This window comes from Oryctolagus cuniculus, chromosome 14 (assembly GCF_964237555.1).
Source record: "Oryctolagus cuniculus chromosome 14, mOryCun1.1, whole genome shotgun sequence".
Classification (NCBI taxonomy): domain Eukaryota; kingdom Metazoa; phylum Chordata; class Mammalia; order Lagomorpha; family Leporidae; genus Oryctolagus; species Oryctolagus cuniculus.
In genome coordinates this window covers 25,220,333-25,238,038 of record NC_091445.1, presented here as the reverse complement: position 1 = coordinate 25,238,038, position 17,706 = coordinate 25,220,333, and the positions used below count along the sequence as shown (strand labels likewise).

The 17,706-nt window shown below is 40.9% G+C and overlaps 1 protein-coding gene across 6 annotated transcripts in view; it reads right to left on the bottom strand.

Annotated features, from left to right (window-relative positions):
* PAM (peptidylglycine alpha-amidating monooxygenase) overlaps window positions 1-17,706 on the bottom strand; it is a 338,531-nt gene that overhangs the window by 267,491 nt on the left and 53,334 nt on the right. Inside the window, exon 1 of one of the 6 annotated variants that reach the window (XM_051853948.2) lies at window positions 13,007-13,160. The exons of the other annotated variants lie outside the window; for them this stretch is intronic. The gene's annotated coding sequence lies outside the window, so the exon portion shown is untranslated. Of the gene's footprint in view, window positions 1-13,006; window positions 13,161-17,706 lie in introns of those variants that run through there. 6 annotated transcript variants of the gene reach the window in all.

Sequence of the window (17,706 nt, the reverse complement as noted above, 5' to 3'; positions counted from 1 at the left end):
TTTTAAAGAGTGTATGAAGTCAAAGAATATAATTTCACAACCAAAATAGTTTGTAATGCATTCTCTGACACTTCTTTTGCAAGCATGACAAAAATAATTCAGTATGAGTTTCACTGACTGCTCCAAACATGAGAATCCCAATGTTTCTAATTAGCAGCAAGCATACACTCTACACCAGAAATTCTCTTTCACTGATACCTCAGATTACTGATAGGTCCAGGTTTATTGGAGGACAATTAATGTTTCTGCAGTACAGAAATTTAGAGTTGAGTTCATTAGACTCCCACTGGCAAACATTAGGAAAAATAGTATCCTCTTTGTATTATCTTTCCCAGAACACCTACATTGCATGAATTCAGAGACAGCAAGCTTCAAAATTTGGTCAAATATGCTTATTACTGAAGATACCTGAAAGACACATGAAAACACTTCAGGAATTCACAGGACATCTCTATTTAATCTAACAACTTTCCAATACTGAAATCACCAACTTCCCTCAAAATTGGCCACCTTTAGCTTCCTAACTTTTCCCCTGTATCTTCCCATCAACTGTCACTGAAGCTAAGAGCTAAACCGTGTATCACTATGTGTCCCACCTGCAATCAGATACTAGATCCTATAGCACCCACAGGGGATGGTTTCACACACCTTCTTCTTTCACTCTTTTTTTTATTTTTTACAGGCAGAGTGGGAGAGAGAGACAGAGAGAAAGCTCTTCCTTTTGCCGTTGGTTCACCCTCCAATGGCCGCCGCAGCCAGCGCACCGTGCTGATCCGATGGCAGGAGCCAGGTACTTATCCTGGTCTCCCATGGGGTGCAGGGCCCAAGGACTTGGGCCATCCTCCACTGCACTCCCTGGCCACAGCAGAGAGCTGGCCTGGAAGAGGGGCAACCGGGACAGAATCCGGTGCCCCGACCGGGACTAGAACCTGGTCCTCCTAGGCGGAGGATTAGCCTAGTGAGCCGCAGCACTGGCTCTTCTTTCACTTTTACAGCTAGTAAGCTGTAAGTTCTTGACTGCGTCACATCTTTCATTGAAATCACCTTGTTTCTCATCGCGCCTGGATCTGTTCAATTATGCTTTCATGCCCTGCCATCAGCTATCTGTCTGCACGTCCATCTTCTCAGTTACCAGATTAAAGTAAAGCCTAACCTGTTCTGATGCTGCTTAAAGAATTCCAAAGGTCCATATTTTCTACTAAATTCAATGTAAATCTCTCAGCTTTGGATTTAAGACACTGAGACCCAACCTGGCCATTCTGTCCTTTTTCTCTTCTAATTAATTTCAAGACAGGAAGTAGCAATCATCTTAATTCCCAAAATACCCACGGTCCTTTCCTTCAATTACCTAGAGCACTTAAGGTATTAATAAACTTATTCATCAACTCAACAAAAAGTCTTTGCCATCATACACGCTAAACATTGTTCTCAGATCTGGGGATATGGCAGTGAATAAAAAAGAAAAAAGATTCCTGCCCTCATGCAATGTGTGTTCTGGTGGGGAAAAACAGAAAATTCAGCTGATAAGGAAACAACATGTTATATTAGAGATTGATAAGTGCGGAGCTGAAAACAAAAGCTAGAAAGGAAGTTAAGGATTATAGGGGGCAATCAGGCAGGGTAAGCCGATCATTTTAACCAGTGTGCTCAGCGAAGTTCGAACAAAGCAGCAAGGCTTGGAAGAGGTGACCACAGGGCTCCCAGGTGTCTGCAGGAGGAGCACTCCAGGGCAGGGAAGAGCAATTGGAAAGGCTTACAATGAGGCACCTGACGGGCCTATGATCAGGGGAGAAAGTAGAAATAAAGTCATAGGTGCAGGCAGGTGCCAGCTTCTTAGGGCTTGGCTTTTGGATACTAGATTCATCATGATTTACAATGAGAAACCATTGGAGGGCCTTGAGGAAAGGAGTGACTGAGGCCCTGTATAGAGATGAGACTACAGAAGTCGAAGACAACAACAACAAAGGGCTGTTGCCAAAACCTAAGCAAGAGGATGGCTCAGACCCAAGTGACGGCAACGGAGGTAGTGATGTGTGGTCAGATTCTGCCTGTAATGGGCAGGTGGCACCAACAGAACAAGAGCTAGGCAGGAAAAACAGATGACTCTAAGGTTTCTGACTTGTGCAACTAAAACAGTGCTGCCCAATAAAAATATAATGTGGGCCACCTACATAAGGTTTAACATTCAGATAGTCATACTGAAAAAAGCAAAAGGACACAGACAGAATCAGAATCAGAATCAGAATAAATCCAATTTAACCTAATATAACCAAAATATTGCTTCAATAAGTAACAAATATAAGTTATTAGTAAGCTATTTTGCATTCTTTTTAGATCTAAAGACTTGGGACCTGGTGTACATTTTACATTTGGAGCACTTTTATTTTAAGATTTATTTATTTATTTATTTGAAGGAGAGATTCTCATAGAGAGAGCTACATAATCTTCCATCCACAGGTTCGCCCCCAAATGGCTGTTACAATAGGGGATGATCCAGGACAAGGAGCCTGAAACTGCATATGGGTCTCCAGCATGGGTGACAGGGACCCAAGTACTTTAGGCCATCCTTGGCTGCTTTTCCAGGAATATCAGCAGGGAGCTGGGTGGAAAAACAAAGCAACTGGGACTGGAACCAGTGCTCAAATATTGGATGCCAGCGTCTCAAGTACCAGCCCAATCACCAGTCGCGCATCTTAACTTGGACTGGCCACAATAGTATGCTCAAGAGCCACATGTGGCAAGTGGCTACCTTACTAAGATGGTGCTAAACTAGAATAATAAGGTAAATTTTCTTTTCAACTTTTAATTATAATAACAAGTCATGGGGAAGCAAACCAATGCTCATCAATAAGAGATTAATTAATAAACTACGGGTTGACCAAATAGCTACAAAAAAGAGGTTTCCAAAGAATGTTTAAGATTGCAAAATATGTTCACATACTGGGGAAAGAGAGAAAGAAAAACAACACATCCAACATGATTTTATGGGTGAGAATCAGATGTAAATATGTATACCCTTAGCAGCCAGATAGGATTTATATCCATGTTAATGATTTCTGGGACAGGTGGAAAGGAAAGAAAACTGAGCCCACTACAGGTAGATGAGCAGGAATTTTGGACAGAGTATGTTTAGGATGCTTCTTAGATACCATGGGCAGAAATTTGTTGTCTAGAGTTCACAAGAGGGAATCATACAAAAAATATGAATTTGGAAACTGTAAGCATAGAACTGTGAGACTGAATGAGAACAGTGGGGGGTGGGTCCAGCAGAGGAGAAACCCAGTATGTGTAGGATAGTTCAACTTTGCAGTCACGTAGACGGTAGGGGAGGCTGGGAATAACAGTGAGTGAGGAGGACGGGAAACCAGGAAAAGGCGGGGCCTGCACAGTTTTCAAATGTGGCCACGTCAAGTCAGTGGAGGTCTGGGAAGCGTCCATTGTTGTGGCTTGGAGCCACTTGTGATCCTGATACGAGCAGAGCAGGTGGAGACATAGGTTCTGAAAAGTGGGTTCAAGAACAATCTGGAGGTAATACTGTTTGGACTACACTGTCTTGCTGTGAAGGGGCCCAATAAAACAGGAGCGTTTGTTTCCATGTGTATTATATTCCTTGTATTCCCAATTTATCTCCTACTGTAATCTCAGATCCTTGAAACAGGGAATGGCTTCATGCTCTCAATTCAATGTTACATTTGCGGCAGAGAACTGAAAACATGTGTCTAGTAATTTTACAGACTGGCAGACTACTGAGCTAAACTTCTAGATTAACATGAGAGCTAACTCATGGTTCAGACCATCAGCTGGATAAAGCATCATCAAGGTAAACACCTCTGAAAAATGACTTCAATCCGATAATTATTGGCTGTCAGCAAACCTAAGTACAAATTTCTGCATGACTCATTGAGACCTCTCATCCAGAATGACCTTTTTCTTTTTGCAAACCCCAAATTTAAAAACCGTTAAGCCTACCTTTTTTTTTTTTTTTGACAATACTATAAAGATGAAGAAATCCCAAATACTGAAACTTTAAAGCAGATAATCACTGTCAGGACACAAAAATAAAGGAGATTGTTACAATGAAAAATGCTCTGGCTAGAAAATCAATTATTCTTTCAACTTTTAACATTTTACTAAGTCTGCACAAATTCCAAGTGACTATTTCTTCACAACGACCCTGTCAGCAGGGGTTCAGTCTAGCTGGAAAATCTTCATAGAGATAATATGTTAAGAGGTAAGTACAGGTTATTCTCATATCTGATATTCAAGAGTGTTTCCAAAAGTTCATGGAAAATAGAATTACAATGTTTAATTTTTGTGCAAATAAATGAAATCTCATCGTGGATTTCAATTTTCTTGTGCCAAAATAAATTTATCTCTTTTAAGGAATTATTTGAGGGCCTGGCGCTGTGGCTCACTTGACTAATCCTCCGCCTGCGGTGCCGGCATCCCATATGGGCACTGGGTTCTAGTCCTGGTTGCCACCCTTCCAGTCCAGCTCTCTGCTGTGGCCCGGGAAGGCAGTGGGGGATGGCCCAGGTGCTTGGGCCCTGCACCCGCATGGGAGACCAGGAGGAAGCGCCTGCTCCTGGCTTCGGATCAGTGCAGTGCCAGCTGTTGCGGCCATTTTGGGGGTGAACCAACGGAAGGAAGACCTTTCTCTCTGTCTCTCTCTCTCACTGTCTGTAACTCTACCTGTCAAATAAATAAATAAAAAATCTTAAAAAAAAGAATTATTTGAAGGGCACACAAACATACCAGCTACTGGTTCATTCCTCAAATGAGTGCAACAGCTAGGGTTGGGCTAGGGCCAAAGCCAGGTGTCAGGAGCTCAATCCAGGTCTCCCACGTGGAGGGCAGCGTCCTAATTACTTAAGCCATCACCTACTGTCTCGCAGGGTGTGCATCAGCAGAAAGGTAGAACTGGGAGCAGAGCTAAACCATGTTCCACCCATGCACTCCGATATGGGTTACAGGCATTCCAAGGGGCATTAACCACTATACCAAATGCTCACACTAAACCTAATTTGATTTGTCCATGATCTTTTTGAAGTACCTTCATATGTTAGTTCCTTGCATTAAAACATACTACTCTTTAAAACCATGATAAAACACAAATTACTTTGAAATGAAGTGAACGTAAGGACTTTGTTGAAAAGCTGAGCCTGGGAGTGACGGCCAGAGGCTGGGCAGAACTGTGGAACAGTTGCAGTGATGTCAAGGAAATGTAAGGACTCGAGGGTTTTAAACTTAGATTTCCGCTGGTTGAAGTGGATACACTGGTAATTTACTGTAGAAGGTCCAGTGTGTAAATACAGTAATTCATTTTGCTCACTGTAAGATACCAGATAAAATCCTCAAAAACAGTTTGCAGCTGCTACTTCTCTCTCCTCTGCGGCTGTCACAAGATTCCAATCTCCTTTCTCCTGGGTTACAAATTCCATCTTCGATGTCTGTTTGTCCACTCTCTCTTTCACTTTTACCTTCCTTCTCCTTCATCAGAAGAAAATATGAGGATGCTTCGAAAAGTTCATGAAAAACAGAATTAAAAGTTTATCTGTATGTAAACTTCTTTGAAATCCATGCCTCCTTTTTTCAGAATAGGCATGTTCCATGAGCTTTTTTGAAGACCCCTGGCATTGGTCACTATGCCAGCAGGAATCTGCTATGGGGGAAAATGACAGGCAGTGGCCTCAGTGTGTATCCTTAGAAAGAGTTCAATACACAGAAGCTGGGTATTACTCAAAATAAACGTCAAAGGGAGTCCCAAGGGAGACTGAAATAAAAGTAAAGAGGACTATAATTGGAGTAGTCCAGTGGAGAATAAGTCCACATGTGAGTGTGCTGCACAAGTGGACATGTATGAGAGAGAAAGAAAAATGCATTCTGTGATGGCAAGAATACAAGAGACAATTATGTGAATCTTACAGTCAGCCAAATGGGACTGAGAGGAGAATAAAAAACTTAACATGACAACAACAGATCCGCCATCAAGTAAATATCTCAATTCGTCTAGATTTAAAAAAAATAGTAAATAAAATGAACTTATTAATGCCCACTGGAGTTTAGTGCTGGCACACATTACTATGAAAAGAAAGCAATATGAGGTACCAAAACATTAAAAAGTTACTCTCCCAACACAGCCACGCTCTTGGCTGAAACCCCTCGAAAGGTGAGGTCACGTTGTCCTTTGATTAATTCTGCATTGTGCTCACTGCACCACTACGCACGTGAGGGCATTCAATAGTAATTACTGAGATTGCATTTTGATGGAAGAGGACAGCACTGACCTTTGCCAATAAGGAGAACACCACCACCTGACTCTTGTCATATTCTACTAATACAACCGCTAAATCATACTCCTCTGTCACTGTGTCTCCTGAGACTCTTGGGAAATTCTAGAGCTTCCATTGTGGCATGCATTTCTTATTGGGAGGTTTGAATTAATGAAAATCTTTTGAGTTGGTGAGCTCACTCCCTTATGGGTGAACGCTGAAGGCTGACCTGACATCTTCCATCTGCTTCCCGTTTGCTGTACCCTTGGCACAGAGGAATAACAAAGGAGCAGCTCCACTTCACCCAGCATGGCGGGAGCTACATCCAGCCAGGCTCCTTCCTGTTCTAAAGTCATACAAGACAGACAGCAAGTGACAGGTGCAGGACACCGTGCTCTCCAAGCCTTCTCATTCACCTGGTCCACAATGCACTGGCCACAGCTAACACATAGCACCAACAATTCCTAAGCCTCCATGCCCATTAAGGAATTGCTGTTCAACCTCTCTTCTCCGCGTTTGTCCCAGACCACAAAATTTTGATTCCAGAAAAGAATGCCCTTTAATTAACTAATTTAATTAATGGTTACTCTGAAGAAATCTGTATTAGAGCAGTTGGTTAAAAAAAATTTGTTGTTGTTGTTCCAGTTGCTGTATCTCATTTCTGTAGGATAAATTGTCACAAACAGGGACATTTCACAAATTAAAAGAATCTTCTTTGAAAAAATTTCAAAAAATGCTATTCTCAGGCATTGTGGTACAGCAGGTAAAGAAGCTGCCTGCGATGCCTGCATCCCTTATGTGCACCAGTTTAAGTCTTGGCTGCTCCATTTCCTATCCAGCTCCCTGTTAATGTGCCTGAGAAAGCAGCAGAAAAAAGTGTGTGTGCTTGGGCCTTTGCCACCCACATGGGAGATGCATAAGAAACTCCTGGCTCCTGATTTCCACCTGGCCCAGCCCTGACTGTTGTGGCCATTTGGGGAGTGAACCAGCAGATGGAAGAGCCCCCCTGCCATGTTTGTATGTGTGTGTGTGTGTGTGTGTGTGTGTGTGTGTGTCTTCCTCTTTCTCTGTAACTATGCCTTTCAAACAAATTAATCTTTTTTTAAAGATTTTATTTATTTATTTGAGAGGTAGAATTACAGACAGAGAGAGGTAGAGAGAGAGAGAGAGAGAAAGATCTTCCACCCGTTGGTTCACTCCCCAGTTGGCAGCAGAGGCAGGAGCTGCACCAGTCTGAAGCTGGGAGCCAGGTGCTTCTTCCTGGTCTCCCATGCGGGTGCAGGGGCCCAAGCACTTGGGCCATCCTCCACTGCTTTCCCAGGCCACAGCAGAGAGCTGGATCAGAACAGGAGCAGCCAGGACTAGAATCGGCGCAGATATGGGATGCCAGTGCCGCAGGCGGAAGATTAACCTACTGCGCCATGGCGCCGGCCCCATAAATTAATCTTTTAAACTACTTTTCTTTCCTTTCTGCAAGTTTCACCCATTTTTAAAGATGTAAGTAAACGCAAAGCAACAATTGAGGCAAACACTGAAAGCCGAATTAGTGAGACAAGCGGGTAGAGTTTCCGGGGGTCTTCTATCTGCAGACTCTGAAGCAGTTAGGGCTCAGGATAACTTCCGAGCTCCTTTACTTCCCTGCTGCAAGACTTCATGTCCATTACCAGGAAAACGTCTCCTGAGAATAAAACTCTGAACCCGTTTTCAAAACAGGCAGTGAGAAATCACAACAATCTTTGAAGATTTTATTCTGAAGTCTCCTTCCATCTTATCTACCACCCACTGACCAAGTAAGATGCAAAACCTCAAAACTCTCATTTCCATTAGTCCCTTTATCTCTGATTTCTCTCAAAGATAAACTTTCAAGATAATTTTTAACAAAGTAAAAGGATTAGTAAAGCAACTGAGCCAGTTCAAAATGATCTAAAGATTAAACAGTCTCTTCTATCACAGAGAGGCAGCTGCTCTGTGAAGTTTTTTTTTTTTTTTTTTTTTTCTTAAAGCAAAATAGATATAATCTCCACTTGCTCTCATTTACTGAAGCCGGGAAGAATCAGTATTAAATTAAGCATTGTGTCCACATTTTTTAAATGATCAAGTGTATAAAGGTGTGTGAATTTTGGTTTTGTTGGCACATGGGGTGGTACATGCTACAGATAGACAAAAGAAACCAAAAAATGAAGTGAGCTTAATGTGTGCATAAAGAAACTCAAGTGAATATATATTTTTATTTGTAGAGTTGTTAGTAGAGACACTGCTATTTTGTTGTTTATAACGTATAAACTGTTGATTTTAACATCATTGCCAAACAACAGCTCTCCTTTAATAATATGTTGATTGACAAATAAATCCTATGATGGCATAAAATCAGATTTTGCTTTTATATAAGTTCTAAAATTGCTATCACTATGGTACTAAAAAGAATCAGTGTCAAAATAATTACTTCTGGTAAAGAAATAGGCTTCCAATAGTCCTTGTCTTCCAACAGAGATTCTCAAGTACTACTTGGTATTCTCTAGAAAATTATTCCAAAAGTAAAAAGGAATACAAGCAGGAAGACAGTTTTCTTTCCATTTCCTTTTCTTCAGAGAACCACAGCAAAACATGTTTTTTTGGCTTTCCGTACAAATTAACACACTACACTAGTTTCTTTTCTGCATCTTCTCCCATTAGTGTTTAGCAAAGGTTAGAAAAATACTACTAGAGATATATTAAATTTGCACGAAAATGGAACTAAAACATTTATTTTGGTGCAAAAAAACACTGAAAGCTATGCATAATTTTTTCCTGAAACAAAACTTCCATGAACTTTTCCGAGAATCTATTTTTCTTATGCCTGGTATAGATAGATTCTTGTGCCCCCAAATCAGCTCAAATTTATGATGAACGCAGGATGTGAACAATAACAGAAACTGTTTTTGCAGCTGTTGGATTCACGTCTAGAGTTATTGATTATGGTAATATACTGTGCATTTCCTAGGAAACTACACAGGGCACACCTGCCACATTCATCTGCGGAATCTTATGACGCACATGGCTTCAAGCCAGATCAATGTTATTCAAAACCTGGGGTTACCGTCTCACATTTGGGTCTCTGGTGGCCCAGTCAATACCCCTCAGTTCCTAAAAGAAATGGCTCATTCACATAGGAGTTAACTAATGGAATTTTCACAGTCTCAAATCAGCTTTGTTTAATTAACTTCATCTGACGTGAGTCTCGCAATGAAAATATTAAACTGAGAATAGTGTCACTTTATGAGGCTCACATCTGGACCTCAGAGTTTTGAACATTTGAGTTGGTGAAACATTTCTTTCTAATCTGATTTCTCTCTCATTAATTATCTTGAGATATTTTAATATCCGTGGGGATGATGCATCTACTGAATTAGGTCAAAATTTCAGTTTCTATTGGCAGCCACTGGCTTAATTTATGGTTTCCACTGCAAATATAGGATATGTGAATCTAATGCTGATAAAAATCAGTTATGCATTTTGTAACCTTTCTGTGCTAGGTAGAATAAATGCACCCAATGATGTTTATGTCCTAATCCCCAGAACCAGTGAATATGCTACATCACAGAAAGGATTTTGCAGATGTGATCAAGGTTAAAACCTTAAAATGGGGGAAACTAACCTGGACTATCCAGGTAAGCCCAATGCAGTGAGAACTTCTCCTGACTCAGGAGAACCAGAGAGATGGTCTATATCTGCCAGCTGTGAAGTTGGAGGGAGGTGGCTACAAGCCAAGGAATGCAAGTGGCCCTTAGAAGCTAGAAATGGATTCTCCCCTGGACCCCTCAGAAAGGAAATGTAGCCCTGCTGACTTCCTGAAGATTTAATCCACTGAGATCTCTGTCGGACTCGGAACCAACAGAACTGTGAGGCAGTACATTAGTATTCTGTAAGCACCAGGCTTGTGGCAATTTGCTGCAGCCAGTAACAGAACATGGATAGGCCCTCCTAATTACTATGCTATTTTAATCACACCTTTTGTGGGAGAAAAGTTAAATTTAAAGGTTGAATAAGAAAAAGTGCTAGAGACTGACGCTGTGGCGTAGCTGGGAAAGCCGCCACTTGCAATGCCAACATCCCATATGAGCACTGGTTTGGGTCCCAGCTGCTCCACTTCCCATCCAGCTCTCTGCTATGGCCTGGGAAGGCAGTAGAAGATGGCCGAAGGCCTTGGGCCCCTGCACCCACATGGGAGATCCAGAAGAAGCTCCTGGCTCCTCGGTTCAGATTGGCACAGCTCCAGTCATTGTGGTCAATTGGGGAGTTGAACCATCGGATGGAAAACCTCTCTCTCTCTGTCTGTCTCTCTCTCTCTCTCTGCCTCTGCTCTCTGGAACTCTACCTTTCAAATAAATAAATGAATCTTAAGCAAGGAAGAAAAAGTGCTGAAGTCCCATTAGGGAGTATGGTGTCATGAAAATGAAAACCGGCTGGTCCAATTATGGGTGCCGTGTCATCGAATGATCACAGTGAAATGGGTAAAGCAACTCATCAGTCCCTCCCATCTTGAGCTTCTCTCCTATCTCTGGACAAGTTCATGTCCACGGCCATGTTTTCCATACAGTTTCCTCTATTTCTTTTATCCATTCAACTTGTCTTTCTAGGGAGACCCAAGATGATCCTTGTTCTGCCATTTCCATTCATCTCATGCTGTGAAGTCTACAGACCTGTATTTCTATATTTCAACAAGAACAAGTTTAAGTCTCTGTAAAACTTAACACATTCTTATTAAGGCATAAAAAAAAATGAAAACTTTCCAACCAGTTTTTAAAATCACTCTGCCCTAACTGCTTGGAAGCACTTCCTGACTCAAGCATGAAGGAAACTGTAATCTTTATAGCACACTCTGTATTAAGTGACTTCTGCATCGGTCAAGGCAGCAGAAGGATATTTTCAGGGATATTTCAGGGGATCAAAACTGCAAAAGCATTTTTTATTACAAAGTGATAGCAACTCAATGGATTAAATTATGTCCCACAAAAAATTTTCACACATCCAAAAGCAAAAACATTATAGAATTTAACCTAAATAAATTAGCTTTATTTCCAACACAGGCAATATTAAATACTTCATTAAAAATATTTTTAAAGTATGGAAACTATTCAGATTAACTCAATTGCTTTCATATTTAACCTAGTATAATCCAAATTAGGCAATACCATAATTTCTTTCTTTTTTGCAGTAACTTTCTCTGATAGCTATTAACTAGCAAATTTTCAAGCACAAATAGGATTAAGTATTCAAGAGAATGAAGACATCAAGTCAAAACATTTTAGCATATCTAAATCTATTTTATTTAGCATATCTATTTTAGCAGAAAGGAATTTTTTTAAAACAATCATTTGTGATATTTAAGATAAAGCATATCCTTTATACTTCTCACTGATTGTTCACAGGTAAATGAAGAGTATCATCAGATCATTCCCATCACATCAAGCAGAAACAAAGCAAAGTTAGATGGCAAGGTATATTCCCTAAGACTCCAAAAAATGCAAGAAACAAACAGAAATGTTAGACATCTCTCTAGAAATGGGTAGTCTAAGCGTTTCCCTACCTCTCCACAAAGCCATCTGCCCACCTGCTACGCAGAATAAAGATTCAGTTAAATGAAGAACTGGGAGTGTTCCCCACACCATCCACTCCACTCTGACTCTTTTATGTTGTGCAGAGATATCTGTTAGTTCATTAGAAACTGCCTTTGCTGACCAACTCTACTGAAATCCAGTATCACATTCTCCGTGGAAAATACTAACACAGTCCCTCGGACTCAAGAGCAGGAAATCACTGCGTGACGAACCTGGTCATATGGGCAGACTCTTAGCATGGAGACTCAGATAAGTAGGTTGAGAGAAGGAAACTGCTCTGCTTGCCTCCTGTTTTGCTGCTTGTGCATGATCTGTACTGTAGCAGGAATACTGAAAGACTTCTCAAAGAAAACATTCACTCATGGCTCTTCTCTCTGAACACTGTAAATGATTCTATGGTAATCTTTTCCTAAAGCGGAGCACAGATGGCTTATTTATCTTTTAGGACAATGGATATGCATTCAAGGAAAACTTTCATGAAGCACTAATTTCATACATCAAAGTAACAAGAGCATTACATTTTCTATCAAACTATGAGCTACTGAAGAGCAATAAAAGCAAGACATGATAGTTATCAATAAACTTTGAACTTCATAACATCTCCACATAATTAAATCTCTGTCCTACCACATCTTAATTTCTATAAAATTAAATAAAAATTCTCAAGCTAACTTTGCCCTTCTATCTCCCCATATAATCCTAGATATTCCAAAGGTTAATAGTACTTAAACTGGGTAAAGTATTAAAATGTCAACAAAAATATACAATTTGCACACTTTAAAAAAAGAGCCCCATTTGCCCTGTGACACCTGTCAAAATATTCTAAAGAATTCATATATTTCAAATAGTTTGAAATAGAAAGGTCTAACGTGTGTGCCACTGACCAAGGAGAACAGCAGGCGCTACACTGTGTATTCACTTATTTTATATGCCTACCCCCATGTGTGAATGCACCCTTGCACACACACACACACACACACACTGTAAGTACAAACTGTAAATCTGTCCTACGTAACTGGCTAAAAGGCTCCTATCTGCTGGGTTTTCAGTCGTATATCTTAGAAAGCAAGAAACCCGAAACAGAAGGATAGAGGCATTTAGTCATTCTCGCAATTCTATGCAAAACAAGGCACTTACCTTCCATTGCTAGGGACGTCTGAAATCGCACTGGAAAACGAGCAACGGGAGAGGGGCTGTACTGCGGGGTGAATCATGCCCACGTAGATGCTCTGAACAACCCCTGTATGCATACTGACATCATCAGGAGAGACTTGGAGGCAGAGGATACTATGGTAACGGAGCAATGTGCTCGGAGACAGAAGCCTTTAATTGCTTTAACAACTTCCTGGGGCTCCAGCTACCAGGCTTGGATTTGCTAAGTAGGAAATGAAGGCTGTCACAGAGGCAGCCAGCGAGTGTGTCACAGAGCAAAAGGACTCAATGAATTCTGAATTTGTTAATGGTGATGAGACTTTTTAATGACAAATGTCATTACACGATCCCATCAGCAACATTCCTCTCACATCGGAAGCTCTGACGAAGGCAGAGGTCAATAAGTGATGCTCCCAACTAGCAAGAGTCTAAGTAATCATGTGTGGTTTCCTCGTTTAGCAAGCCTTAATATTATCCCGCGACCAATACTGTCTTCCTTGAGGGTGCGCACTTGATTCCCTTTGAAAAGACAGCCCACATCTGTGCCTTGGGAAGTCAGCATGCTGATAACAATGAAAACCGATTCTCTATTTACTTCTCCTGGAGGTGGCAGCTGCTGGGACCATTTATCTCTCAGCTTCAGCAAACCCTTGCCCATGCATCCCTTTTCCAGAAAACACCTCCAGCAAAATGCCTAATTATGACACCCAGATAAAATCAGAACTCTGCTGAGTGACTGTCTCAGTTCGGGCACAGTTACTTCTATTCCTAACAACTCCCAAAACTGCACATGATTTAAATCTTGCCTTTGAACTATTTGTCTTTCTCTGCATCTGTCACCCAGGTTCAGAGGACTAGAACTCCTCTTTGAAAAGCCAGGTTTCAAGTCATTACTGGAAATAACAAGGTTTCAACATCAAACTGAGTCTATAATGATATACTATGCTTATTTGATCAGATGCGACACTTTAATAAGTATATAATTTATCATCTGTACCATGAAAACTATTGTTTTCTTCTCCGTGAATATTGGATTGACATGTTTTTAAACAACACCGTGGTCTAATTTTTCTCTTGTAAATACTGTAATTACAAAGATAAGCAAGTAACTTGGCAGATCTTCTCTAAGATATTCATAACACAATAAGAAATGAAGGCTGTCACTCTGTACTGTATACTTACATCTCAGCTATTTCAGAGAAACTATTATTATCTCTATTTCAGTTTAGATGAAGCTAAGCCTGTCTTGTTAATGTTTCCCTTGGGAGTAAACAGTGTGCAAATGTATCACAATAATACTGCTTACAAAAAGAGTCCAATGGAGTCCAACAGCACCAATTTACAATCTAGAAAAATATAGAGAATTTTACCCTAACTGACAAGTTGGGCTTTTCACACCTATAAAGATTAGGGAAAATTCTAAAGTCAGAATAATAAGCCCAGCCTTCACAACAAAACATAACATTTCCGTTTTCCTAAATAAAAGTAACAGGAGAAAGTTCTCTAACAAAATGGTATTGCTCCTATCCTTTCATTTGTTCTTCCTGAATTCCTGAGTTTGAGAAGCAAAATATGCAGTTTAGTATAAGTGAAAAGTTTTTATACACACACACACACACACACACGTATATGGTGGGAGAGAAACTGATGCATTTAAAAATAAATACATGCATTTATATGAACACAACTGGAAAATACACAGAAAGCAAACACCCTTCCTCTGGCAGGTGCATCTGCAGACTGGGTTTCAAGAAGAGTCCTCTAGTCTTTATATACTTTTAGACTATTGGAAGGATTTAGTTTAAAACTGTAGATGTGAATTCTTGTTGCAATTTTAAAAACGGGAACTCATCTAAATGTGTTCTGAACTTGCAGTCTTGGCTACCTGCTCTCAGAGAAAGCCAATGACAATTGGTGGACTAGGAACAGACTAACCAGGCTATTTCAAACAGCTTGTGGGAGGAAGAGATCCACTTGCCTCAACAGAAAGCAAATAAAGGCTAGCTAGGCAACACACACACAAAAGGCAGCAGGTATATCGACTTTTCCAGGGATGTGTGAGTCACAAGGAATAGTCCAACACTAAACCTGGTGCATTAGATTAAAACATACACACACACACACACACAGGAATAGTTTCAAAAGAAGCTTTTTCAAAACTGGGGCCAATCCAAGAGATCTCTGACACTACGAAAGGGAGACCAGCAGTGGGTACAGAAATCAAGTGTCAGGGAGACAAACGGCCCCAGCTGGACAGATTACATGGCCTGTTAAAATGCCTGCTTTTGAGAAAAGAGGCCTAATTTCCCGACCTCCATTCTCTAACTCAAGGCCTCCTTCAGTTCTGATTCTACTCTTCATCTACAACAACAGCTAAAAGTGACACATCCTAGTCAGCATTCTATTTTCTCTCGCCACTCCACTGACTGTTTTGCTCAGTGCAATTTCACTGCCTCCTTGGAGAAGATCATGCATCCTTGAGTTGATACCTTGGTATAACTGCCACCTCCTTCCTGGTGATGGATGTATACGTGCTCATTAGGCCATCCACAGGTCCGGCCAGAGGTTACAGACACAGAGCTGGGAGCAGGAACACCCTTGCCGGGTACCTTTCCACCTCCGTCCTAAACTTCAGAACGCCTAAGGCTTCAGACATCCAAACAATATTGTAAATTCTCAAAATGAAAGAAAACAAAAACCAGAAGATGAAATACAAAATACACTTTCCCAGTGAATAAGAAAGAGAGCCCACTGACCGCCCAAGTATTACAGACCTCATCCAGCTCCCAGGTAAACACCTTCATCCTTATATTGAGGCCCAGAGTTCACTAAGGCCCTGGGCCTAACTTATTTCTCAGATTAAAGCAAATTCACCTTGGCAAGTGCCCAGTTCAGAGGCAAATGGGGGTTATGGTCTCACTTCAGAGGGGATTTTTGGCTGGGTTTTGCAAGTCTGGACTAGTTGGCTAGTCAGCTGTCTCCCTCACATCACACTGGTGAGGGTGAAGCAAAACACCTTAAGTCCCCAATTGGCTGTGCCGCCCAGAGGAGCAGTATTCCTGGCTCCCTTGCTCTTGATACAAACCCTTTTCCTCATCCCCACTTAGACGGATTGCACATACTGACAAATGACAGTGGCACACAGGACTTTATTATTAGGATTTGGGTTTCAAAGACATTCATGCTGATTAAATGCAAAGGTATCACAAGAAATTCCAAGGACAAAAGGGTCGTGACTGTCCATCACCCTTCTGTCTGTCCTGGGACGAATCTCCTTGATGCCTCCTCTTTGTTCCAGTCCCACAGCTGCTCCCCTAGCTCGCGTCTTCTCTACCAGGAATCCCATAATACTCTGGTTTCCCATGACTTCAGCATCTCACACCAAAACCATTCCACTCCTTACTTTGCCCTTGATGGATCTTCATAAAATCTTGCCCTCACCAAGTTACCATCAATCACCAAAGTCCTGAAAGACTGTCTCGTGTGGATTTCACAGTTTCAAAAGAAGCCATCTTTGCCAGATGTACCTCCAATCTGATGCATGCCTGTGTCCCAGGATTTTCCCTCCTGCAGGCCTCTGCTCTCTCTGTCTCTCTTCCTGGAATCCCACAGCTACCTCCTCATCCCTCTCTACCCCCTCACGTCTCTTGGCTCTCCTCCCTCCCTATCCAAGCCCTACCAGTCCTTCAAGACCTATCTCTTCCATCTGAACCAAACTTCCTGTGCTCTACCTGGCCACCTGCACTTACAACATTCTACTGCTATAGTTATCATCATTTATCTTATTTCCCTACTGCATTAATCTTCTGACAGGTAGCAACAAAGCATATATTTACTTTGTATTCTCCAGATAGCACCAAGCCATGCATTTGGCATTCTCTCAACAAATACTCATTCAATAAATAAACACAAAATGTATCCTACCCACATTTTGTCTCATTTTCTGAAATGCTTAAGGTTTAATTATTTAACTTAATCTTTTAAACAGCCCAATGTGACAGGATAAGAGAGACACTAGGATTTCATTTTTAGAAATGGAAACAAAATCCAAAAAAAAAAACACAACAAAAACAAAGGCTCAGAAGGACGCTGAGATTTCTCTTGCTCCACATGACTTGTAGGTCTCCTGACTGAATACACTCCTCATCTAAACACCTGCTGCTTCTAATAAATGACCACTGTCTTCTGCAACCAAACCCAGCAGCATCCAATGTCTGGGTTCTTTTCTCAGTCCTTGTAATAAATGGAAGTGACTCAGTTTTATCCTCAAGGAACTGTAATTTTGCTTTCATTTAATGGCCTAGAATTACATCTTTATACCACCTCTGAACTCATCCAAGAGTCAATTAACTTTAATGTTTTCCCAAACTAAGCACGGATTATAAAGCTGGTCAATGTTTTGAATTTAAAAGTCAAGAGGAATTATAGATGATGGCTTACCCTAATACCCCAAATTTATTTCAACATTTCTTGATTCTAATTTTGATTCTAATTCCCAACAGAAATGCTGGCTTAAGTTCTAATATACTTAAAAAAAAAAAAAAAAAAAGACGGTGGTTTCAAATAAGTTCCCATTTTAGGCTCTCAATTAGCAGAATTTAAAATACCTTTTCCCTGGGTCACAAATAAAAAACTCTGAGAGGAATGTAGAGCATGTGTGTGAATCTAAGCAGAGACCCTGTTTT